At 41.8% G+C, this 27,772-nt stretch overlaps 1 long non-coding RNA gene across 3 annotated transcripts in view; it reads right to left on the bottom strand.

The window, feature by feature from the left end:
• Positions 1-27,772, bottom strand: part of LOC108640067 — a 41,306-nt gene that overhangs the window by 2,763 nt on the left and 10,771 nt on the right. The window contains exon 3 of one of the 3 annotated variants that reach the window (XR_001920918.2): positions 23,127-23,230. The exons of 1 other annotated variant lie outside the window; for it this stretch is intronic. This is a non-coding gene — a long non-coding RNA (uncharacterized LOC108640067). Of the gene's footprint in view, positions 1-23,126; positions 23,231-27,425; positions 27,765-27,772 lie in introns of those variants that run through there. One more of the 3 variants, XR_001920920.1, reaches the window with a different exon arrangement.

Here is a 27,772-nt window from a genome sequence, read left to right as displayed (position 1 = left end):
TCAGAAATACCTAAAACTAAACCATATTACTGAGAGCATCATCCAGATGCCCCTTTTAGAGGCTTGATGCTGTGATCACTTTCCTGGGAAGCCTCTTCTAGTGACTGACCACCTCGTCAGTGAAGAACCTTTTCCTAATGTCCAGTCTGAATTTCACTTGATGCAGCTTCATTCCATTTCAATAAGAGCAGAGTGGTGCACAAATATGTTAACAGTCATGGCTCGCATTAAAAGCTTACCTGTGAGAGCAACAATCTGCTGGTCCCTCGTGTTTATTTGAGATTCCAAAAACTGTCCAACTATACTTACCATAGAATGATAGAATGGTTGGGCTTGGAAGGGACTTTTAAAGGTCATGTGGTCAAACCACCTGCGATAAGCAGGGACATCTTCCACTAGATCAGGTTGCTCAGTCCTGTCCAACCTGACCTCGAATATTTACATGGAAGGGGCATCCACCAACTCTCTGGGCAACCTCTTTCAGTATCTCACCACCCTCACTGTGAAAAATTTCTTCCTTATCTAGTCTATATCTACTTTCTTTTAGTTCAAAACCATTACCTCTTGTAATATTGCAACAGATCCTATGAAAAAGTCCATCCACCTTCAGGTACCAGAAGGCTGCTACAAGGTCTCCCTGGAGCCTTCTGTTCTCCAGGATCAACAACTTCAACTCTCGATGTTTCCTCACAGGAGAGGTGTTCCATGTCTCTGAAAACTCAGCTCAGCTTTTGGGACAACAGTGGTAAAGTGAATGCTTTAACTCTTACCGAAGTCAGGCTGCAGCACAATTATTTTCAGTGTACATTTCTGAGTTATTTTGTTGCCAATTAAGTCCAATGTCAACTTGAGTTGAAGATCCATTTCAAAAATGTGTCTTCATGACAATTTTCCCAATGCGAGACAGAAAGAGAAATTACTACAAAGGAAAAATTGTACCCATTAGAGAGAAGATTTGTTGAATTTTGGCTCTGGATCTGAATTGTCTCCAAGGACGGGCATTAAGGACATGGAGTCAGTTTGGCTAGATGGGATAATCCTCTGGAATATGGGAAACATGCTCATCATCAAGATGCAGCTTCTTAAAAATCCAGGCAGGGAAATAGGGAGAGCCTGAGGAGCAGGGGCAGGAGTGAGGGTGACATAGGACCTGTTAAAGTCACAGCTTGGAAACACACAAGAGAGTCCAGGGTGCAGGAGGGAAGAGGCCATCATCAAGAACATCTGTCCATACTACTGTGGATGCCCAATGCCAAAGCCAGCAGCTAAAGTCTTCAGCTCAGTTGAAGCACATCTGGCTCCCACGGGCATGAATCAGTGGTGAGGAGCACAGCTCCTGCCTGCACAGTAACAGAGCTCTGTCTAAACGTTACCATTCAGTGCTCTAACACCAGGCTGACTTTGTTGCTCAGGACAAGACAAGCTCAAGCTGTACCTGACAAGGCTTCCAGCCCACCATGGTGTTAATCACATCATCCAGCATAGTATTAGGGGATACTCCTCTTAATTTTCCTTTCCGGTCTGAAAGCCTCCAGCAACCATGCTCTCAGCTCTGTAAGAGCAAACAGGTGTTTTTTTCTGTGCAGTGCCATGCAGCACCTTGGCTTGAAGCTGTCCCATACATCTCCTAGACTACACACTGGGACTTTTACCCAGGTTTGCAGTTGTCGACAGTGTCTCTGAAAGCCAAATTATTTGGGTTTTATTCTTTTCTCATTCTCTACTGCTACTTGTATCCTGGATCAGATGGAGCTTCTCAGTCTTGTAGTGATGTTATTCTCCTTACACTGCTTGCAGGAATGTAGGGATGAGCACAGAATGTCTGGCTCTGACACTGACAGATCTCATACTGCTCCCAGGGAGTTGCCCAAATGCTACAAAGATGAACCATATGGGCCGCCCCAGCACTTGAGGCCATTAATAGGAATTTTTGAGCAACTGTGATTGATGAGGCAGCTCTTACAAGTCTGAGATCAATGAAAATGCAACTTGATCTTTTGAACCCAACTCCTTAATTTTTTTGTTCCTTTTTCTGCAGAGAATCCCATAAAAACATTTCTGTGCAGACAAAAGCTGTCTGGGACACTTCATGTGGATTTGTCATGCATTTTCCTTTTGCTCCCCTCTCTGCCCTATTTGCAATTTCATATGCAGTCTGTTTTTGAATTTTTCTTCAAGACTTGTACAGTCACAGCACGATCAGCTTTTTCTATAATTGTGATTGGACATTGTCTTGAGGGTGTTTTTTGAGACTTATTATTTTTCTTTTGTTTTCAATTTAATTAATTTACCCTCACAATTATTTGAACACCAAGGAGAAAACAATAGTAAGAAAAAAGAAAAACAAAAGTCACTGAGAAGGGGACAACAGACTGAACAACCTTCCTGGGAAAGCAGGGAGCCGAAGAAAAGAACAAGAGAGAGGACCATGTCTAATGAGTCTTGAATTATCCAATATTTTTCCCTTAGGATCTGCTGACACAAATCAACAGTAACCAAAACTGCTCCATCTTCCGACATTCTCTATCAGAGACCAACACAGCAGTCATTCCCAGTAAATTTGGATTGAGACAGTCCTCAGCCAAGATGTCAATAGTCTTCCGTCAGCTGGATGCTCCTGGACTTGAAAGCATCTAAGAGGCAGGCAGGTCACTTCTAACTAGAGGAGAAAGAGCCTTGAAAGACAGAGGGAAGGGGCAGCTTCTTAGAATTCCAGGCAGGGACTTAGGGGGAGCCGAGGAGCAGGAGCAGGGAGTGAAGGCAACATGGGGACCTGTATTTAGCTAAAGTCACAGCTTAGGGACACACAAGAGGGTCCAGAGTGCAGGAGGAAAGAGGCCAAAACCAATGCAGTGACATGGGTGAATTTGACGGAGCACAGAGAAGTGCGAGGCACAGCAGGAAGAGAGTGTTCCAGAGTAAGGATGTGAATAGCAAAGGGCTGCAGAGGAGAGGAGGGGTGACCAGCATTAAGGGAAATTGTGAGAAAGGTGAGGGAAAAGCCTTGGAGGGGTTGGCAGGTATGCAGTGGGAGAGAGGGGAAAGCAAAGAGACAAACAACAACTCTCCCCTCTCCAGGGAGGGGAAGAGCAGGAAATGGAGCACATGTTTTATGAAGGACTGACAGCTATATTTTGAACTTGAAACAACAATGTGTAAATCAGGAGTTGGGAAGATGTCTCTTTAGCCACTAAAAAGAAGAAGAAAGAAAAAAGTGAAAGCATTGAAAGTCATGTTTAATTACACAATACTTAAACCAATGCCAGTGCAAGAGGGATTTGGAGAAGGGGTGATATTGGTTCTTGGATTAGTAGTACCTGGGGTGGGACATTTTCCCTTCCTTTGGCTAGCTGTGGGCTCAACCAACTCACTGCATAGCTCAAGGCAGAAAAGTTTTAGCAGTGTTTTGGGGCAGGGTTCACATAATGGGCTTCCCAGGAAGGGTGAGGACCTGTTCTCAGAAATACCAGTTTGAGTGCATTTTCTGGAGCACATCAAGCCTTAATGGAGCAACACTCTACTACAAGTGGGGAGGACTTTTTTGCTGCCCTTCCCACTTGACTGCTTGTCATAGGGTGGGGCTTACTCATCAGCTGACTATGACAAACTGCAACAAATGGGAGCGTTGGTGGTGTAGGATGCATTGCAGTCCCTTGGAGTTATGCAGCACTTCTGAATCACTGTTCTTGCCTTTCTTTGGGGCTGTTGGTGTAAGGCTCAGCTAAGAGAAGCACAGAGGTGGAATGAACTGGTTGAGAATGGCGTTAAGTCTAGGACTTGGGATTTTTCAGGCTCAGTTGTAGGCTTAACCCACCCTGGCTCGTGCTGCTTCCCTACAATTGACCACCATTGTGAAGGAGTGAGTAACTTGGCAGAGCACACAGCCAACTTGAAAAAAGAGTCGCTGAGGGCATTGATGGGATTGGAAGCACCCAGCTCTCCATAGCCTGTCAAAAGCACAAGAAAAACTGAAGATATTCCCAGGACCCAGTGACACAGCTCAGGTGTAGACAGTTGGTTACCAAAGTAACCTGGTAACGTACAGTATGTGACCAAAATTCCATTACATTCTGTGTCTCTTTTGCTAGGGAAAGAGTAAAACCTTTCATGTGAACAACACCTGGGATTCTCTCTTACATTATTAGGTTTCTAAAATTAGTCCCTCCAGGACATGATCCTGGACAGGCAGAATGATGGGTGGTTACAGTTGCAGTGCGCTGTTGGGTCCAGCGCACACCTCTGGAGTTTGCATCCAGTTCTGGGAGAAGGATAAGCAACAGCTAAGCAATGGAAAGTACTCGTGCACTCTCCAGACCTCAAGCACCCCGAAGTGTTTGGCATTTTGATATCTTCTAGCAGTGGGCACAGATCCTGCTGCAGCTGTGTGCAACCTGAAGACTTTCATCTTCAAATGAACCCTCCAATGGTGTCACAATGTGGGTGACTCCCAGGGTCTCTCCAGGGTCTTCTGGAATACCCAGATCTCTGTTTTTTCAGTCCATGTTTGACAATGTGGTATCCACAGAGATGCACTCACACTAGATGGGTTCTTCCATTAAAACCTTAATATTTGCAAAATGCAAAGCTCCCTCAACAGAAATATTACACTAATTTATCTGAGGGTGGTGACTCAGACATGCTTTAAGCTCGGGAATATGCCAGTAACAATGCTACTGACCTGAGTAGTTTGGACTTCATCGTCTTTTCTTTGTAACTAATACAAACTAAATGTGATTAACATTTTCCTTAAAACCGGTCAGCGCAGCAGTGAGGCATACCAACCTGGCAGCATTAGAAACTGGAGCTGTGTCCCCAGAGAGCAGATGTAGGCTGACAAAAGACAGGGCCAGCTTCTCACACCCACACAGGGCTCTGGCCACACTGCTTGGCCTCACACCCAACTTGGAGTGACAGCTTTGAGAAGTGAATGGCAAGTTCAGTTGCCACGACTTCCTCAGATGCTGTCTGCAATTACTGAGTCTGCCAAAAGCCACAGAAAGGCAGCCAGATGGCATCACCACATGTTGTCAGGGCTTGTCTCTTGCAAGCCTCTACTGACTGGAAGCCCATTCATTGCCATTCCCCCACTTTTCTGGGTCAACTGCAGCACTGGGTTGAGCTTTAGCAGGAGACCCAAAACAAGCATGCATTGACTTAACTCGCCTCCCCTTGCAGACAGTTCCTTAAACAGTGCTTGCTTCACTGAAACTGTATATGGTCTAATACAGTCTCTGTGACTGGTCACATTTAGCCTTTCCCCACCATGAACATTAGGGAAAGACTGAATGGTTGCAGGGACATTCCCTTCAGCCTTGTTCTCTCTGAACCTCTGATTTTTCCTTTCTTTCCCATCTTCTATTCCATTTTTAAAACTTCCTTTAAAATGACACTGACTCTCCTACCTACAGTCATTGCTCTGGTGCTCAGTCAGCCTTGTTGATCCTAGCTGCAAGTGACAACACTTCTCACTCTTTTATATATCGGCTTAACAGCCTGATAACAACTGGGCAGCACAGGATATTCCTGGCACTCTGTGTGTGTGCTGTGCGAGGCTTGTAGTATGGCACTAGCTATATTTTGCTGTCTCTTGCTCTTGAGCAGTTACCTTCTGATTGATTGAAAATGACTCATGAGGTTCATATGGTCCAAATTAAGTGAATGCCTGAAGACTCGTGATGCTGTAGATTCCTTAAAGGATTTTAGGCAGAATCTTAATATTTCATTGTATGCCTGCAAACTCCTGAGATTTTTTAGCAGAAAACAAAATGCATATTTTTCAAACTACAGAAATGACTCATCAGCTGAGAATCTGAACCCTAATTCCAAGCTCATTTAATAATTTTTGTAGCACACTGTGGTTAATAAAGCTATAAAGTAATGTTGTCATGGAAACTTTCAGTTTATCAAGGACATTTCTCCATTTTTCTGTGCTATTTCAAGACTAGAATTGTTCTTCAACAGTGGAGCATTTTCACTAGGTGTTTCTTTAAAATGCATGGTAAGTATCTATGGGACATTGCCATTATCTTGTGTTGCATAAGATGTTATGTGTATACAAATATCCATTTAGAGCTCTGCCTGGTAGAGTAATCTCTACTGTCAGTAGTTCTTTTACAAGTTGTCTTAAGAGCTTCTCACCAACTGCTGTCCCTACTCTTAGTCTACCCACATCTGCAGCATTGGCCCTGCACTCCTGGTCCATCAGCTCTGCTCCTCATCTCCAAAGCAATGCTCAAGTATTTTCCAGAGCGCATGTGGTGATGTGAGCTGCTGAACAGACAAATATGGCTCCTGGTGTGCAAACTCTTACTGCACTCAACAACACTTTCTCAGAATTGCTGCTAAGTAAGTATGTGAGACTCAAAAAGCTTTGGACAAGAGGCTTGGCTTCTCTATTCTCCATTACCCTAAAGCCCTGACCTATATACTGTTTTGGGGAGCTATACTGTTTGTCTGAAAGTTATCCTTACACCCCAGAATTTGCTGTGTAAAAAAACTTTACCCTTCCTTAAGTCTTCATTCTTTCATGCTTGAGTCCCCAGCATTCCCAAAGGGTGTTCCAAATGCCTTTAACACTTGGACTGTCCTTTTTGAATTTTAGCAAAGGCTAGAGGATTTGCCAGTGGTTTTGCTTTCCCAGTATGAGCCAAACATGCCTGCCAGATTTCTCGGGAGGGGATGTAAGATTTTCCAATTTCTAAATAGGCCAATGAAGCATTAAAATATCAAAATGTAAAATAAATGTGTTTTATGAAAGGATTCTCTGTTGTCAAGAAAGGAGGGCTGGCTAACACCTGAGGGTGCCGGGAACTTTTCTGCTCTGTGACCAGAGGCTCACAGGAAGTGACCTTTACCAGCCTGGAGGTGCAGGAATGCGGTGGTGCCAAACTTCCCCTCCACGTGATGTGGGCAACTTAACGGAAAATCCTGTAAATATTGCAAAATGTCATGTATTGTTAGTAGTATTACTATGCCTTCAGATAGAGGCAGGTACTGTGCATTTTATTCTCTGTAACTCTCTTTTCATAACAGTTAACAAGGAAAGAAAAGCCAGAGGTTTCATGCTTACAGGAAGTATATAGTGTTGATGGATTTGCATAGTATTTAGAAGAGCTAGAGTTACATTGCAGTGACGCAGTTCCACAGCACTTGCTAATTCCCTCTTCTCCCCAAATACTTCCTTTTGCCTCCTACCTTTGGTTTTTTGGACATACCCAGTCTTTTATTCCTCTCTCCACAGGCTGTGTCCAGAGTTACCGAACAGTTGCACCAGGTATGGTCATCCAGACTCTCCGAATGGGAACCCAGACACTTGTCTCTTGACATGTCTTGCCATTTTCCTTTCCATATCAATCTGTTGCTCTCCATTCATGTATCTATTCCAGCAACTGCAACAAAACAGGTCTTAAAATCCCACTTGACTGCCTCACAAAGCAGAGCGTGAAGTCCTCCCAGGAGAGTTTGTGCGATGGTGATCTCCACGTCAGTGACAGGCCTTATATTTGTCATGTTTCTATAGAGAGTTCAGGTTTCACATAGATATTGGTTCATCCTTATACACACATGGCAGCCTGTTACTCTGGAAAGTGCCTGACAGAAGCAGCACAGCTGTTGCAGCACCTTCAGCTCTGATTCTGGTAAGGGGGCAAACCTCCCATGAACCATCTAAGAGTTTTGCAAGGCTGACCCTTGAAAATTCCCTGGAAATGCCCTTTCCTCTTTCCACCTTGAGAGCTGGTTTCAATTGCTCTCCTTTTGTGGCAAATGGGGGTAGAGGTGGTGACATCAGGCCCTTCTTGGCAGCTCCCTTTTCACAAGGAAGCATGCGTTCAATTAAAGGATTTTAATTAAAATACTTTTCTGCAGCATCCTGTTTCCAGGCCCTGCTGTAAATTTAACTTGACGTTCTCTCATTTAACAGGTGGGTGAGATTATTCTGAGAGCTGCCAGATGGAAGAAAGCAAAAGCAGGGCTGGCTGCTGAGATAGAAGAATGAAGAGAGGAAGAGAGAGAGCAAAAGAAAGGAGTGGGACAGATATCTGCTGCATATCTGTCAATATTTACTATGTAACATGCTATCCTTTTCTGTGATGGTTCTTCATTGCCATATGCATGTGACTTCTTAAATTTCTTTTGAAGGATAAAAGCAGCAAATCCAGGATCAACACATTTGCATTTGATCTTTCCTTTTAGATTAGAGCAGTTCAGTAATAACCAATGAATTGAAGTTATGCAAAATTCAAAATACCCCTACAACTGTCCCCAAAAAAGAAAAAGAACACACTTTAACCTGGAAGCTGGGGAGCAGAGTAACAGTTGTGAGGCTGCAGCGGCAGCCATGGGAGTGGGCTAGTTCACTAGCCGTCCCTTCTGCCACTGCAGCTGTGTCACCACCAGCTTCCAGATGGAACAGGTTTAAGGATATGGGAGAGAAGAGACTGTTTTCGAGAGGTTGAAACTCAGCAGCTAGCAGGAGCAAGGACGAGGAACATGGAAACCTACCATTGGGGAGTCTCAGGTAGAAAGGCTGGAGACAAGAGCTGGGTGACTAGGAAGGAAAATGAAAGGGACAAAAGGAAGAGAAAAAAAGAGGAAGGACAGTCTGGGAAGAAGGAACCTTACGGGGGAGGAACAACCGCTGAGGGTTGCTGAGGATAGTGACTTGACTGAGAAAGCCACAGAGGCAACAAGGAGAGGAATGGGGAGGAAGAGGAACAAGGATCCTTATGCTCTCTGTTTCCCTTTGAAAGTAAGGAAACATAAGGAATTAAAGCCCAAACTTCAAGCTAATGTAGAGGGGTAACAGAACTGATCTCCTTCCACTGTGCTATGTTGGACTGTAGTGCTCTAACCCATCCACCACACAGCATGTGTTGCCAGGGGTGAGACCTCCAGAACAATGCAGGGTGGAGGCTGCCTGAGACAGTACCAAGCTGTGGTGCAAGCAAAGAGGATGTTATGAATCCTCAGAAGCACTGCACACTGCTCTCAGAACTCATAGCAGTACTGCACCTAGTCTCACTTTGCACTGATTGCCTGAACCTGCTGTTTTTAAAGGAGACTTTTGCAACATCAGGTTTAGCAGATAAGGTGCTGCTGTGGAAAATGTCTAGTAAACCTTGTCTTTCCTCTTTCCATTTGGTATAGATTGGTCTAGCTCCAGCTTCAGAGGTCTGGATCTTTCAAAGCTGTTGATTCCCTCTTTAGATTTGCTGTTCTGACTCTAGAGACCTGCTAAATAAATCCACCATCTGCATGATTTGGTTGCAAATTGATAAACTTGAAATTGTCCAGCTAAGCGCTGAGTCCTCATGTTTTCCTCACAAAGAATGGGATTTCAGACAAGACCTGTGATTGGGCTTTGCCTCCATTTAGCAAACTGAATATTTCAAGATACACCCAAACTGAAACATTTCAATATACACCCAAACTGAAACATATGGTTTTGATTCTCCGAAAGGGAAAAATCCTGTATAAAACAAACTCCCATTAAAAAAAAAAAAAGGAAAGAAAAGAAATTTTAAAAAAATCCATCTTTTCAGAGGAAGATTCTTTATCAAAAGGACAGTATAGACATTTCTAAAAGCTGAAACTTACATCAGAAAGTCATCGCACAAAATCCAGTGCTTTGGTCTTTTATCAGTCACTTTGTAACCACTGCCTAAAAAGAGATCTTATTTTTTTTCCAACAGGATCTGCTCTCCATATTATTACACCAATGGCATTTAATTGCATCAGTATCCTTTAATTCTTTACCAGTCATGTCTCCTATGTGTCTTTCTATAATTTTCCCTGGGATTGATGCCAGGTTAATGTGCCTATCTTTGCTTGAGCAACCAAATTTATCCTCTTGAAAACAGGAAAAACAGCTAGCTTTTTTTCCAGTTGCATCTGGAAGTGTCTCGCTCTTCCAGGACCCGTGAAATACCAATAGGAATACCTCAGAGTGCTCTTCAGCAAGTCTCTTTTAAGGTCTTTTCTAAAATGTGCCTGGTCTGTGAACCTTAAAATGTTTAATTATAGTAATTGTTCATAACCTTCTCAAATTATTCTTGGAAGTATTTTCAGAGATTCACAGGGATGACTGACTTGTATCACATGTTGCCCAGATAATTTCACATTAAATTCCAAGACTAAGACTGAAGCCTGACCAAAACCAAGGAGAAGGCAAGGCAAAAGCCTCTGACAAGCTCTGTGCCCACATCCCAGCAAGAGCAGGGAAACCCTCCACAAACACAACTGACAACCCTGCAAACAAAGTGCACTTTGTACTGCAGAAGAAGGTGAAACTACCTTCAAGACTATGCCAGTGTGACCTTGAGGAAGCCTCGTATTCACCTCAAGTAAATCAGAGATTATGTCCCTGAACAAAGTGGCACAGGGTCTCATCCTCAGGCATCTACAGTAGAAGTGCTTTGGAGCACAACCAGCTCCCAATCACAGAGCTATCTTCAACTTTTGACAATTTCTCAGCCCTCAGGAAAAAGCAAAGCAAGAAAACAAATATTATGTCTTTCCCCAAGAGCCTGAAAGCACACCAGAATATGTCTGGTCAGCAGAACATCAAAGAGAAACACCCTCCTGGTACCTGCAAGGAACTAGAGGAAAACCGGACAAGCTGTATTTGCTTTCAGCTGTTGCTTGTTTAGCAACAGAGAATTATACAGAACCGAAGGGGTTTTCAGCATTCTGAGGGCAAAGGGAGATAATTTTTTTCACTGAGAACTTCAATGCATGTGACTTTGTCTGAGCAGTCGATTTACAAACTGTGGGCTCTCATGCTGGAAACTAAACGGGCATCTGCAAACCAAAATTTTCTTGGGCCTCTATCCTTTGTTAAACCCCAGAACAAAAGAATCCTTCAAAAGTTCAAAATTTTTGAGATTCACAAGATTTGTGAAAAGAGTATGATTCAGGATGTTCCCTTCACTACTTCAAAAAACCGTTCTTTAATTTAAGTAGCTTCTGTCTCACACCTTATGTTGCTACAGACTGCAAACTTTTTATTTAATATCATACATAATAAACCGCACCACACTGCTTTATTTTGTTTGTATAACTGGAATATAATGTGAACTGAACACCTGTGACTTTGAAGTTTTGCTGTTAAAGAGGCCTATATTCAAGCAAGGCTTTGGGAGGTTTCTTGAGTGTTGTTTTTTTTGTTGTTGGTTTTGTTGTTGTTGTCGTTGTTGTGGTGGTGGTGGTGGTGGTTTGGTTTGGTTTTTTGTTCCTAATATACTTTTAAATGTTTTCTTTAAAACCACATTGGTCACTTTTATTTTTAAAACAGCATTATTTTGACTTCTCATACATGTATTTTTAATTTATAAATTATATTAACTACCTGCTGCTTTCTCTTTCTCTATTGTGTTATCTGACAGATTGTCATTTAAACACTACTTTCAGGTAGCCTTTTAACCAGGGTGATTTCCATTCATCTATATTTCCATCCATATCCAACAAAATACATTTTACACATGCTCATGGTGATTTCTTGTGAGCGTTCATCTGGTAGGGGTTCCACAAAGGGGTCCTAGGCTTCACTGGGCTTTCAAAAGTTTTCCATTCTGAAATACTTTTGAGCATGGGAAATGGCCTTTAGAGTTTTAATTTAAATTAAGTTACTATTTCATGCAATGCTGTTTGCATGTGACAAATACACTTTTACCACCACTGGTGATTGAGGCTACCACTGACCTTTAGGTTATTTGTTAACTCCTTGTCCAGCATAAAAGTTGATACTGAACTATCTCATCCCGGATGCAGGACACTGCATGTAAAGAAATTAGCACCTATTATTTTTAGAAACTCTTAGAAGTTTTGTCACTAGTAACATGAGAAGTCCAGCAAATACTCCCCAAGTTCTTCTAGGCCAGATGGCTGTCATTTCCCATCCTTAGTGAAATCAGTTAGACCTTTAGCCCACATGAATTCAAATTTTGTGATTCTGAAACAACAGTGACTCTTCAGTACTTTACAGCCTCTCTAATGTCTGGAGACACAGCCTCTCTGCTGCTATCCCTGTGGGACAAGTTGTAGCTGTGAATTTTAAAGCCTTTGTTTGCTTATTATCCCATACACAAGTGGAATATAGAAACTTTCATTCATGCACACAGAGGCATCTTAGAACTTGGATCCCATCAACTGGTTTGGGAAAGGTGCCTCAACTTCTTTATTTTTACATGCCACTGCTGAGTGTACAGTCATCTCAGGTCAACCATTGTCATCCTGGTCTGACTTCATGCTCATCCATCTCCTTTTGACACAGATTTCTATCTGTGGCCATAGCTCAAAGGAGCACAACTTGGAAGATTTCCTATAATTTTGTATGTACAAATGTCAGCTAAAATAATTTTTTGAAGCTTATGTGAACACCAGTTATATTTCTGATGCTATTGCTATAATAACTTGCCTACTGGATTAGTTATTCCAGATACTGCCAATTTTTAAACATTTGGACTCTGATTTTGTGACACAGACCACTGCTCAGACCTCTTCGTCTCCCATAACCTTGTTTTTCCTGAGGAGAAAAAAGGGATAAAGTGATTTAGGAAGAGTTAATGCCCCTGAACAGATGCACCAGCAAGAGATGTGACAAAATGTCAAGTGGAATGTGCCTGAGGGCTTGGAATTTGGCCATGGAAGCAGCAGATGAGTCCCCAGGATGGCATGTCCCCCAGAGGCCTGGCATGCTTTGGTGACAGCTGTGATTTTTATGACCCGGCTTCAATGACAGTTTGGGAGGGGTCAGCTCTGCTCTTTTCTGACAGGAATTCAGTTTGTCATCAGATTCTAAAATCCCTCTGATTTATGGCATTAGCCACTGCTGGCATTTTATTCAGATACATGTCTTCTCCCCACTCCCTACAGAATGGGAGATTAAGGTCCAAACCTTGATGTTCAAATTAAACTAATCATGAGGAAAAGGGAAGTGGTAGGTCATGAAGAGACAGGAAACTCCAAGAAGACCTAGCTCCAAAAATCTCGCATTAAGAACACTTCATCTGAAAACAAACAGCTCTTCCACTGCTATTTGAACACCAAATCTTCTATTAACCTCCACAGTCCATAACCTGCCAAGCTTACGGACATTTCAGGGAATTAAAAGACGACAGAGGCATACCCTTTGGTACCATGTCCCCTCATATGTGCCAGTGACAAAGCAACCTTACAGAAAGGTGATTGCTTAGAACAAAAGCTTTAAGGGTAGGTGTCAAATGCCTTTCAGCCACACAGGGGAAGGGCCATGTCAGCATAGCACTCCTCAACTTCTCAGTTCCCACTTGGTGTGACCATGGTGTGTTTTTCTGTGGTCACTTAGCACCCAGCAGGGGACTCGTGGCAGCTGTGGGCAGTCATTAAGGATACAGGCAGCTTCAGTTTTCCTCCTGGGTTTTCCATCCACTGAAATATTGGGGTTTTTTTGCAGGCCTGGTAAGACACAGTAGCACAAAGAGTTCTCCTGCAAGCCAAGAGCCCAACTCCTATCAACACCGCCATTTAATTCACATCTTAAAGGAAGATGTTACAGGACAAGTCAGGTCCATTCTGATGACTCTCTCAGCTCCCTCCCACAGGTCTAAACAAGGTGCAGAGAAGGTTGTTTCTTTCTAATATCACCTTCTCACTCTTTGCTTACCTTACAGGTACAGCTCTCTTACAAACCAGAGGTGTTAACTGTCTCCTGCAGGAAATCCGGTCCTATTGAGGCTTCCTAGCAGTTGGAAGATCCAAAGGTATGGGATATCCTCTGTGGAATTGAACGGAGGAAGCTGAAGGTGACCATTCAAATATCTGAGATAAGAAGAAAGGAATGGTTCTAAAGCAGAGCCTGCCTGCAATGGTAAGAAACACTGGCCTCAGACTAATGCTGTTATGATCACAATATTATTATAAAGTCCTAAAATGGGTACAAGGAGCCATGGATACATCCACATGTAAAGAGATGAGGCTTTGCTCCAGTTGTTCGCATGAACTCCATTATAAATGTGGCTGCATAACCCTGGGACAGAGGATAGAAACCTCAGGGATCACTTTTTGTGGAGATGACATTCTAAAGCACTGGATACCTTGTGGCTGAACTGTGTGTGTTTTGTGGGATCAAGAGGAGCCGAGTGATAGGAATTCTCAGCATGGCACTTGACACTCTTCTAGCAAAATATAGGTATGTTCTGTTTGGATGCACCACCATTATTACTTGGCATCCTCCTCCCCCTGGGCTTGACATTTGCCTTCATCTTTCCTCCTTATATTCTTCCACATGGCATTATTAGTAGTCTGATTAGAAATTCCTTCCATTCCCAGTTCTTTGCACGTTTGTGAAGGCATGACCTTATAAACTCTCCAGTGGTCCATTGAATTTTCCAGACAAAAGGTATAAGGGTATAATTTGCTACTGTAAATTTTTAATGAAGTGAGTAAAAATTAAAGAAAACAATGAAGATAAAATATATTCAACTCACTTTTTATCAAGCATAACTCAAAGGCATGACAGGCTCACATTTCTCATTGAAAGTTATCTGACCACAGGTTTTTACATGACAGAAACACTTCTACACAACTGATTAAAGGGATTTTACAACAGCTTTCCCATAAAATTTGCTTGAGATGTTTGGCAAGTTTCTCTTTGTCCAGGCAGAGGAGAAAATGTAAGTATTCCCAAGAGTAAGAGGAGCAATTCAAATCAATCAAGCATTTTTTCACCAAAATGAAAAAGCCTGGGAGAATTATGGTAGAACAGTAAGAGGAAGTTCAACTCAATCCTTGCCCACAAAGGATGCAGGGGACACAGAGGGTCCCATGAGGTCTGCCACATCTCCTGGGGACTTGCAGATAAAGCTGAACTGGCCCTTGCTGTGGAAACATTCCAGTTCATTTTTTTTATAAACCAGCTACAGTTTCAGTCTGCTGAAAAACTTCATCTCAGTAAGAAATGTCAGGTAGAAGTCAGTTAGGAAGTCTCAGTGCTTCTGATGCAGTGGAAAACCGCATTTTATCATCCATTTAACAGACTGAAAAATATTTCAAGATATCAGACTTTTCTGGTGAATGGGTGCTACAGATTCCAACTGTATTTACGTATAGAGAGTTTTTATTTCATTTGCCATTCTGGGGCTTTAGTAGTCATGTTATAGCACTTTGCACAATTAGCTCTGTGTGAGAGATGTGTATGAACGGCAATGAAAATCTATTCCATAGGGACCATTCTGCTTCCTTTATGGCTATTTTGGTTTATGTTCCAGTTGTCATCGTAATATACAACTGCCTGATCAGATAGCAAATGCTCCCTAGAGACCTCAGGATGCTGCATGCATTTGGAGACAGCATGAGACAGGAAAGGCCAATGCCACATGAAATAGAAGAATACATTTTTTATTAATAGTCTAAATATTTTTTCCCTGATTTTCAAGTGTCTGAGTTCAGTAGGCACAATTATCTTGTTTTGTTAGTTAGAGGAATAGCAATGTCGAAGCACAGGCTTTGGGAGAGAGAAGTGGTCAAAAAATTGTGGGAAAAATAAAGGACCGATCAACTACAACAGCTAACATGATCAGAAAGTGTGAAATACTGGTCTGAGGGCCCAAAAGACTCCCAAGTTCCACGGCCATTTCAATAAGGAATGAGAGTTTCCATACCATCTTAGACTCCACAACACTTCACAGATTTATTTTTTTTTTTTTTCCCTGAGAAATGTTTTCCAGATTTTCTCTATTTCTGGCTCTTGCCAGTGATACAAATACCACAAGAACAGTCTATCTCAAAAGTGTTCTGGCAAACAATTCAGGTGCTGGCTAAGAATCTAATGCGTATTGGCTACATTAGGCTTTTATAACGTGTCAGCTAGTCCCTGATAGCTATCATATGGTGATAACGATTATTCAGTCCAAGCCCTAAATGACATGGAGAAAGTGCATGTGTAAAGTGGGAAGCCATCTCTGCAACCATGCTCTCATTTCTACACTTGATATATTTCCTGGAAAAGGGGTGAATTCAGTGTCCCAGGCTGTTACCACTGAGAAAGGTCCTTCTCTTCCCATCCCTATATTTATGGGTTTGTCACCACTATTTGTCACCACTGTGTCTTCACCTTTTTATTTTTCCCGGCTTAGTGATGCAGAGGTTGTGAACAGCTTAGTGCAACTCACATCTCTCCGTAAAGCAGATAATGATCCCAATGACCGCTGGAGAAAATTGATTGTGTTGGAATGAACGAGCCACTGCTGGACTGATGAACCTCGCTGAAGGCAAGGTTTGCACGCAAGGGCTGATGTTTTGGCATTGCACACCATGCATAATTTAATACTGGGAACCCAGAAGTGTCTGACTGGGCTTTGCAGAGAGCCTAACCACTCTGTTTTGCATGTCAAATTAACTACCCAGTAGTGAGCTACCCCAGCTAAATGATCACCCGTTGGCCAGCTGCCACACCACAAAGCTCCCCATACAACTGTCTCAAAAATGGAAACTTGTTATTCAGGAGCTGCCCTGTGAATACCCGTTCTGTCAAGACTGGAGGGAAATATTTGGGGCAGGCAGGCTGAGAAAACAGAGAGGTGTTAGGTGTCAGAATTGATTTAAATGGGCTGCAGCTTTGCATGGGAGCAATGGAGCTCAGCAGCCAGAGGATGGGAGGTAGTCAGGATGGGGGGCTCAGGGGCAGAAGAAAATGTGCTAGATATAAGACTCAGATGCTTGAGAGGGTCTTTTGGAGCCAAAAACAGAGTATTGTCTGTTCCCACTTGACTTCCTAATCCTCACCAGCACTCAGAGGTAGCAATTGCCTTCTGTTGCTGGTAAACCAATAGAGGTTGCTCCTCAGGGGCCTAAACAGATTTGAGGCAAGCAACAGGCACCCTAGATAAATATGTTCATCATAAATATATTTCAGTCTTCTTCCAAAGCTGTTTTGAAACTGTTTCCACATTTAGTTAAGTTATCTACAATAAATTGCTTCCTTCCTATCTTGCACTGAGCCATCTCCTTCCTAGGTTTACACTAATTTTCCTCTCTCTTCCACAGCCTGAGCATTTTTAGAAGTTCTGAGCATTTTTAGAAGGCTTTCTAACTTACTGCACCTCTCAGTAAAAGACCCCTTACCATATTTCCTTCCTCTTTTTGATATCCAATAGCATAACATACAAGAAATCTTTCTAAAACCCATTTTATATCAAGCTAGTGTAAATCCAGTTATATATTGTGCTACATTTCACTGCCACACGTTTGCATTTACATTATTTCTTTGTTTATAATAATAAAGGTAAGTTTATTGTAATTTATTTTTACTTTCTAAATATGAAGATGCTCAACTCTTTGATAATAACTTTGCTGGCCACAACCTGTTGTGTGACTGTCTGATCTGTCACCCCATGAAGAGTTGGGCTGTTTTAGTATTTTTTGTTACACCACTCTGTTAGCATTCCTGATGACTTTGGTTCCTTCCTTTTCAAACATGTCACTCTGCAGGGTCTGTGAGTGTACAGTAAGAGTGCCATAACTTATCAGATCTTCAGCTTCAGAAACACCCATCATTGCAGGCTTGATGTGACATCTCTGGTAAATAGTTTGCTCAAAGATCTTTTCTGAACTTCCTCTTTCTTCTCTCACCTGGAAGTCTGTCATGCCTACAACCATTTTTGTCGCCTGGCACAAACCCTTTCCCCACGAGTTAACCAGAGTTGTTCTTTATCTGGACAGTTCCACCAATATGGCCACAGTGCAGGCTAGCAGTATGCAATCAATGCATCCTACCAGATTTGGATTTGCTATTCTGACAGCTGTGCAATTGTCAACAAATTCTCATATTGTTCATTTGACAGCATGAAATGCAAACATTTCGAAAATAGCTTGTGAATTTTCACTTGCCCACTTGAGCCACGTGCACATATGGGGTATGAAATATTTTGAAATCACAAGCCCAAATGCCATAAAATTCAAACACAGTTACCTTGTATGCAGAGAAGTAGTATAGTCTATATGTTCGTGAACTTGCTACTGACTTGAATTAAAGGCCTGGCTGCAAAATCAAATCTAGAAATTAAAAAGAGTAAATCTCCACTCCTCCCCTCAGCAACTCTGCTGAGTTAAAAGTTTCGAAGGAAGGTCAAGGTCACTTTCAAAATGTGGCTCCTCATGTAAGGCTATCAGCCAAAGATAATATTTTTCTTCCTAAAAGCTCATAACAACACAGGCTCCCATCAGAAACTGAATCACATTGCTTTTACCATCACGGAACCTTTCTGTTTCATAAATCTGATGCCTACTTTGCATCAGCACTGGGACAAAAATCTAACACCAGGTCCAAGGGTCTTTAACTACTCTGCATTAGGTGAGGAGACAGCTTTACACATAAGAAAACAGTAGCTTTGAAGTCTTTCCACATAGTCTACCTGCCTGTTCCTTTTTGGCCTTTTAGTGGCTATCAACAGGATGGGTAAGGTGGCTTGTGGCTGACGCACTGAAATCTCACTCCCCTACTTCACAGCTTTCCAGAGAATATCATATATATATGAGATAGGACTGACAGAGATCTTTCCCATGCTGCTGGTCTTTGAGGCACAAAGTCTTTCCAGCCTTTCAACCTGATCAATATTCTTGCTTGACTTATGTTGCCCTTTCCTTCTTCCAGAATTTCCAGGCTTTCTCCCTATAAACATGAGCTACATCCAAGGGACACTTTTTTCCTAAAGAAGGTAGAAATTGTCTGGCGGTGTTAACACTGCATATGCTCTCTCAAGGAAGGCATTTTCACAGCTTCCTCCCCATCTAACCTGGGCAGAGCTCTTGTCTGCCTACCAGAAGGCTGTCAACAGACAAATTCAACAGCTTAATTCAGGGACATGAGATTTCTGTGCGACATTGTAAAACACAGGAACTTTTCCAGCTTGCAGTTTACCTAGAGGTGTAATTCTAAAACACTCCCTAAAACAGTCCCACTATATCTGTTCTTAGAGCACTTCCCAGCCCCATATTCTTCCTGAAATTCATGGTGGCACTACCCCAAACTACGTCTCACAAGGAAGAAGGCACTCCTCTGTGCCCAACACCTGTCCCCCAGACGCATTCCCTTCCAACCTGGTCACATTTCTCAGTCTTCTCACTCTTTGACTGCCCTTTTCATAACTTGGTTTTTGTTTGTTTTTTTTTTTTGACAATGGAGTTTCCCATCTTGCTAACATCACATACATTTTTTGTTGCCGTATGTGTATTTGGATGTACTCACATGCATGTTCAACTGTTTTCAGCCTAACAAGTTGTCCAGTTTTCTTTGCATCTGTCAGAAGCTGCAATCAGCTAACTTAATTAGAAATAATTTTTATACTTGTTTTCAGATTATCGGAAAAAATACTCAACAGTGCTAGACCAAACCCACACTTCTGTGGGATTACATTAGAAACACACACTCCTTTTACTAAAGAGTCTCCATTAGTAAATACAGTTTTCAGTCACTTGAATGATTTCTAATTTGTTGACTATGTGCAGTAGTGCCCTGGCAGATTCACAGATTTTAATGGGAATGCAAAATATTTCAACACATTTTGAAGGAATTGAACCCTACCTTAACAGAATTAGCTTTGTCAGCTAGGAATGCAACCTTTTCAATGAACAAATTGAATTTATTTTAGTAGAATCCCTTTTCCATGAAATCTCATTGACTAACACTCATTGAATTCCTGTACTTTAATTGTGTCCCACTGTCATTTTTTCCCAGCATCAATATCACCCTAACTGACCTATAACTTCCCCTACTATGCCACTTATCTCTCTAAAATTTCAGCAGATTAGCTTCTTAATATTTCATTGGAATCCTTCCAGTTCTTCCAAACTTGAGCAATCAAATCCAGTATTCAAAAAGCTCCCGGAAGCACTTAAAAAAATCTTGACTGCAAGTTAGTCAGATAATTTAATTTTAAGATATTTAAACTTTCATAGTTACAGTTTGACTCAGTCACCCTTGGACTGTGCCTCATCTACCAGTACACTACACTAATGCAATAGATCTTTTCTTGGGCTACTTTCCAAGTTTTGTTCTCTAGGAATTGCATGGGCTCTTGGCTTCCTTTCAGGGGAACACATTCTTTTTAGTTTTTTTTGATCTCTTCACATTATGGTGCCTGATATGATGGTTATGACCATTTTGACCATCATTCTTCTCATGACGGTTGTTTCTACGCAAAATTACAGCTACAAGTTCAAATTTTCTCCAAGAAAATCCACATCCTGAGAGGCACAGCTTTAGCAGCACATCAGGGTGCAAGCTATCTCCTCTTTTATTTTATTTTTATTTTATTTTAATTTCTGTGTTTTATTTTTATTTACACCTTGCTAACAATCAGCTGATAGCATGCCGGCATTTGGCATTAGCAAGCACCAATACTGAGCAAATTAATCTGCACTGGATTTCTTAGATCTAGCAAAACAACCTGGCTAACTGAAATCTTCCCTGTTTTGTATATGGTCTAGGATGTGTGTCTCTTCTATATGTGCTACTGCACATGTGTGTATGTCTACATAAACCATATCTGACATCCATATATGATGCCTGCATTATCAGCATGGCCAACCTAATTTTCTCATTGTCCTTCACCTTTTCCTTTCTTTTTTTTCAGTATTAAGACACCATTTATAAGCCTAGGACACCAATTTTGCACACTAATCAATCTAAAAATAACGATAATCACCTTCCTTTAATTTAAACCAACTATTTTAACCATGAAGGTGATGTTCATTAGCCACACTACCCTGTGTGCCCCAGCCCCTTTTGTACTCTCTAGACCTCTTCCTTTCTCTCCACAGTTGTCAGTGCTGTGTGAGTAGCAGGACTCTGCTGAAGCCATGCAGCACTTTCCATTCTCCACAGAAGTGTTTTGCACATGCTCTGCTAGCTCAGCTAATCGCTATCTTTCTAAAGAATGGAGGTCACCTCCTGGGAAAGGACAGAAGGGAGATTCCTCCTTCTCCAGGGAGATGCCAAATACAGCAACACATGAAGCCAGTTGGTGTGAGTTCACAAACCAACTGTGATACATAAAAAAGGATCTCTCTAGCAAGTGTTCTTTTTTTGACATATCCAAGTCTATAAAATACAAATGCAAATATAAAATAAAATGCAAAATCCAGACCTATTGCATTCCATGACTGCTACAGGTTGGTAGCAAGTTGAAAAGGAGAAGGGAGTTTTCCCTGTAGTAATTTATGATTCCCACACAGATGATCTTCCCTGTTTGTTTTTACATGATGTGGTACAAATGGGAAAGGACTGATCCCCTCTTAGTCTAGGAATATGCATCTGACTTCCTGCCTGTCTGTGCTGTCACGGTTCGTGATCCCCTTCTGCAGTGGCGGTGTTTTGAGGCTGTATACAGGATAGTTTTCCAACATTCCTTGTTGATGTGCTTTGGGCATCAATGTCAATGCCAGAACAGTCTTTTAAATAAACACAGATACAGCCCAACCAAGGCTTTGAGATGAAAGACAAAGGATTGAATGAAGATATCTATGTGGCATGCTCATCTGGGGTGCTCTGGATACATCACCAGAGAAAGCAGAAGAGGCACCAAATTGACTTCGACTGACTTGAATCTCATGTTCTCATGACCTTGAAGAACTAGAGAGAAGGGGAAGACAGCTGGTATTTTATGTGAAGGTCATGAGCAGCACGGATAGGACTCTGTCTCTTGGCCAGCCAAGAGCAGCACCCAGAGCTCAAACTAATTTTGATACAGCAAACTTCATCATTTCTGCCAGCAAGACAAGTCTCCTATGAGGTCTTCTAAACATAGACCTGCTACCTCACAGCAGTCCTCAGGGAGACCTTAAAGGGTCTGACAAAATTCTCAGTTACATGGAGCTAACTTCTCTATAACTAGGATTGTGCCCTCAAGGACAGAGAGAAGCAGACACTGGACTGAGGTATTCTCAGCCTGGGATGTGAGCATTTTCCTTGGGAAACATCAATCAGGTGTTGTGCATAACCCTATGCCTGGTGTTGTCTGTAGTCTGGATCTCCATGTTCCAGTGACACACTGTCCTGTCCCTTGACAGCCTAAGGAAAAACAAAAACCATGTAAGTGAAAAGTCCCCTCATCCTAAACCCAGATAAAATCGCTGTTCTGCTTTTCCACTGTGATTCAATACAGCCTCTGCAAACACTGTCCATACTTGTTTTCAAAGACTGGCAGCACTGACTGCTCTTTCCCTTTGTCTCCTGCAGCACTGACCGGAGCACCAGCCTTGGCAGAAGCTGCTCTGAAAATCTTATCCTAAATCTGCCTTACAATTTTTAATAAAAAAGAAGGTCTTAGCTATGGTGTCCTTGTTGAAGGTCAACCTAGGTAATTGCATACTGTATTCTTACAGTTCCGTGCAATATCAACTGGAGTCAAAGTCCTTTGGTGCTGTGTCAAGGCTTTATGCCACACACTCTTGACACTCAGCTCATAACAAACTATATGGTCCATCATCACCTGAGCACCTGCTCCATAACAGTCTCTGCCTTCTTTCAGCATCACCCCAAGATATGTCACATTTCTATGCCTGAATAGATTTAATGCAGAACTGTAATGTAAATATTTTCCAAGCTTTATGTCCTGTGTTGTGTGCTGATGTAATTAAAGACCTTACCAGAATGCAATTAACAGGCATAGACTCACCAAGGCAATCGTGACTCTGAATTTACTAACTTTCATGCTATATAATTATTTTTCAGTGTTAGAAGCATCTTCCAAAATTCATCTACTCCTGTGCCCTTGTTCCTCTGATCTACCATTTCTCACGCCTGTGGAAGTTTCAAGCTTTTATTGAAATTCACCAGATTCCCCTCGTCCTCCTGACCCAAGTCACGGCAAATAATTCTACCTAGTTGGCAGGTCACTTGTGCTGCATAAAAAACTACAGTGCATGCTCCCATGTAAGAGATTGGGAAAAGAACTTAAAACCTTGAAAGTAGAATTTCTTTTTAACCCAGCAAAGTTGTCAAAATTTATATGTTTTGTTCTATAGAAAGTTCTGATGTCAACATTTATTTTGGATGCACATCTGGAAGAAATGCCGAAACAGTAATGTTTTTACTGAAAGCAAATGTGTCCTTTCTCAGAAAAAGTTTAGCTTCAGCTTGGTTTGATATAACTGTGCGTCCCTTGGAACTGCTGTAGTGCCTCCTGAGGGTGATACATCATGCTTCTCGGCCGATGAAGTTCCCAGCCAGCGTCTTGTGATGTTTTGTGGCCATCTGACATTGCAGAAATTTAATGAGAGAGACGATTATAATGCATTATGGGAGTATGATGTCTATAAATTAAAATGTCCACAAGGCACACAGTAACTCTTGTGGACATAAATTAAAGCTGAACTGCCCCTTCATGAAATGTTTTAATTCAGTTTGACAAACCAAAGTATTTCAATTTAGGTTGAGCTAATTCAAAACAAAGCATTTTATTTTTCCCAATGGGGAGTAAAAATCTCCAGCAGAAGTGCCACAGGGAAATTCAAAGCTCTTAAAGACTAAATTTCCATTCAGAAAAAGATATTCATGGGAAATATCTGACCCCCAATAATACATACTCCATATCCACATATTTATATAAATATATAGACAAATATATTATCACAAACAAAGAAATATAAGCCTGGACTGTTAAATATAGCTTAATGGACTTAATATGCAGTTGGTGATATTTAAATTACAGTTTGTTGTATAATATCCAAGTAGGAAAAGGAAGTCATAGAGCATTTATTTCTAACATTTATTTCTAATGCCTACATGGATGACTCTATATGTTGCAAGCTCATCTCAGTAGAAGGTTTTTTTTTTTCCCTAAGTTTCACAGGAGAGGGAGCTGAGAGGAAAAAGTGATCTGTTTCATCTCAACCTTGATGTGTTCACAGCACTGACAGGCCTTCTATTGCTTCATGACAATCCTGTAACACTCTAGCAATTTGGAGACATCTCATTACTTCTGCACAATTTTCTGGCTTCCCATTTTAAAAGAGGAAATCTGTTTCCCTGAGGCAGAGCTCTGCTATTGCATTGTGACAGAAATCTGTGTGTTTATGTATTGCTGGGAAAGGCCTATGTACACCTTTTGTATTACCACTGTTTATTGGGAAAGATTTCACTTATTTTGGACTTCCAGAAAACTTATTTCACAGTTTTTTTTCAAGAGGATTTCTATTTCCTAGAGACCAAAATTCTGTTTAGTCCCCAAAGCAGAGTCCTATCCCCAGGAATCTGTGCCATCAGAGGTGGAAAGGTGCGAACAACATAAAATCCAAACACCTCATAGTTTTTAATGAGGTTTCACCATCGCAGAAAGTATGAAATTAGGCTCTTGTTATTCTTATTTCAGAAACCATGAGTCATTGTAGACTGTTTCAGACACAGAATAATGGCAAAGCAACTTTGGAAATTGACAGTAACTGTTCTTATAGCAACACGGTTTGCCACTCACAGCTGCAAACCCGTTTCAGAAGCACAGTGTTAACCTGGCCCATGACGCTGGAGATTCCACAGCCACGTCAGCTCTGCCAGCTGCGTCGGGCTTCCAGCAACAGTGAGGAGTCCTGTAGGAGGGGATATTTCTGGGATGCAGCTGAGTCACAGGGATTGCAAGCACCAAGGGTGCTATGAAACTGTGTAGACACACACAGGTAGAGCCATGTCCATCATTCCCCTCTGCTCTCTGACCCCACCTGACTGTGATGGCACATGGCTATGCCGTAGCAGCTTGTGACCGTGAGCTGCTTCTTGATAAGAAAACTAGACCACTCATTTTCCATTCCTCATTTTCCTCACTGAGCTATAGGGTCCGACTCGCTTCTCTGCCTCAACCATCTGGCTGGAGTTATCCTCATGACCTTTCCAGAGTCTCTGCTTTCCAGGATGTGTGCCTACCTCCCCACACTGGAGAGAGTTTTCCATTCTGTCCCGCTAGATATACGCCCTGGCGTTTGCACTTATTCAAACCTAGTTTTGCTCAAAGGGTTCTGTTCTATCAGATGATCAAGACTGAATCAATAGTCTGAAAAATTGCCCTCTCCTCCCCATCCTTTACCACACCACCAGCTTTGTCTTCCCCACAAACTGCATCAGCTCTAAGTTTGTACTTCTCACAGCCCACTGAAGTGACATGCTTGTCCCTGTTTGCCAACAATGCATGTCTGGTGTTTCCACACAAAAGTGTCACTGCACAATATGAGGTGAATATAAAAAGATTAACAGCTGACAAAAGCAGCTGGAAAACATTGCTTCTGGTAGAGGAATAGCAAAATATGTTGTATAGTAAAACACTGGGTAGAAACACTCCAGGAGATATGGATATAGCTCCAGGCAAGAGTACTATCAGCTTTTATGTATTGCCCTGCTATTGGGGCAATGAGGCCCTCTGTACCCTCCAGAGAGACACCAGCTTTCGGGGAGACACAAGTCCGTGCAGTGCAGGTTGCCTTTTCTCTGTGTCTGGAGTCCTTCCTACATGACAACATCACCATCCGTAGCTGCAATTTTGAGCTAGAAATAGCATGAAATATTTTTTCCTTCCTCTGTGCCCACTATGCCATTCACGCCACCAATGTCCTGCTGCAGACTCATCCAGTCCTTATCCCATTTACCCTCCTCCTTCCCTATATTTATGCCAGACTTATTTTGAGCCTCTTTACGTGAGCCATTAATCACAACATGCTTAGTCATTTAAAAATAAAAAGAATTACTGGTCTATGGACGTGACAAGTCATTTCCAGCTCCTGAACAACTTGGCAAGTGATTTTTTTTTCTATTTGGTTGAAAATATTCTAGACACACCAGGGAGGTTTTTTTATCTGTGTGTTTGGATAAAGAGAACATGTAAATGTGTCAGAGGGGATGAGATGGGAAACAGCCAACTCCTGAGCAGTTGCTAAAAGATGACACTTTGTAAACTATGTTGATAACCCTCTGTGGGAGGAATAGCAAAAACTTAATTAGTACTGATATGTATTAGGAGAAGTCTTATTTTTAGAGTTCTGAAAGGAGCCTGCAGGAACTCCTTGTTTTAACTTCTTGTACAGAAGTACAATGCCTTGACTGCACAGGAAGGTGAGAAGCTTCGCAGGGAATAAGATGACCTAGAGTTTACTGTGACTTAGTGTGCAAGTCTAGGAAGGCCTAGACTGAAACCATCACACTTAGCTTTGTTCCGTCCATACAAAAGGCCCGCTGACTTCTAGGAAGAACAAAAACCAGGCTTATAATTTCTGGGATCTAAACTAAAATGAAGAAATAAATAGTTTTGACATCTGGAAAAGGACCTCAACTATGAGGTGTTCCAGATTAGTTTGCTGCCTACTCCTTGACTATTCTAGCAAAAGTCATTGAATCTTTTTGTATTTCACCTCTGTTCTGGCAAATAGCAATAGCAGAAATGTTTGGGGCACAGATAGCTTTTCCACCTTGTCCATATTTTTTGCTTTTAAGAAATGTTGTGCTTTTTGCACTAAGACATGCCTAAAACCTTTTAAAACTTTCTACAGAAGGACAGAGATGGTATATAAAATCCCTGGTAAAAACATGCTAGGATAATTCACTCAGCATGTGAGGGGCTCAAAACTAATTCAAAAGTCTAACTCAGACACATGAGTCTAACTCTTCTCCTATAAACATTAATACCGTAGTTGTCAAGCCCTTCTAGGTCAGGCCAGCCTCATCCTACAGTGGAAAAGACCCTTCTTTCAGATAAAGATTTTTTCATTAAAAGTAGCTCTGGCCCAGCAAAAGATTGCATTTTCTTGAGAAGAAGCTCTTCTATTCAAATAGTCTTCCCTATTACAGATAACATTTTGCAGCTTTCACTCTGGACCAGTCTCATCTGGTAGCTGGGCTTTTCCATGACGCTTCAGTTGAAGTGAATAGAAAACATACTGTAAATTCTTTGCTGTCAGTTGTAACTTAGATACTGCACTTATCTGAGGTGACCTCAATCTTGTGGGAGGTCCCTTGGTTTTATTGCAGAACATAAGATAAAGAATAAATTAGTAATAACAAAACCGAACATTGAAAGACGCTGCATAGAGCCCTATGAGAGCACTGCTGTGGATGCCTCTTCCACTGTGTGAAAAGTCAGAGCCAGCATAGCTGAACAGGAAAACACGGTGAGAAAATCTTTGTATAGCATCATAGAAAGAAGACTAAAAATAGTCCAAATCTTGTTTCTCCACTTATTTAATAAATCATCTTTCTAAGGAGAACTGACACTTTGCAACCTCACAGCCATATTTTTAGGAGGTGGTAATAATTCGCAAGAATGGTCTGAGCTGGAAGAGAAGTAATTGATCTGAAGGGTCACAACAGATTGATGCTGACTGATTTAAACTGCAACACTGTTAGTTGAGATTAAACAGCAGGGAACTTTTTATAAAAAGTCAACTGAGCAAGAGAAAAGGCTTTTCTTCACACCTTCACAGGAGGTGTGAAGGATTCAAAGAGTTTGGGGCGCATCAGTTTAAGTTTTGTTATCTATTCTGACATATGGTTTCTTGGGCATCAGTACAGGGGATGTTTGCAGCCCTGATGGATACTAAGGACATGTCCAGGCTTCTCTCAGTGATGCTCTAACTCTACCTATGCGGTATGGATGCAGTGTTATAACACCATGGAAAAACAGCCTGTGATATACAAGTGTTTGAGGATCTGTCTCACTGATTGGAGCCACTGGTGTTGGTGTGGTCCAGATGATTGTCAGCCATAGGAAGAGGTGAGCAAATGTCCCAGGTACAGCCAGCCAGTGTCCATCCTGTATGG

Source organism: Manacus vitellinus, unplaced genomic scaffold, assembly GCF_001715985.3.
Source record: "Manacus vitellinus isolate BGI_N305 unplaced genomic scaffold, ASM171598v3 scaffold_28_pilon, whole genome shotgun sequence".
NCBI classification, from domain to species: domain Eukaryota; kingdom Metazoa; phylum Chordata; class Aves; order Passeriformes; family Pipridae; genus Manacus; species Manacus vitellinus.
Note: the sequence above shows the minus strand (reverse complement) of the source record. Positions and strands in the feature narration are given on the sequence as shown.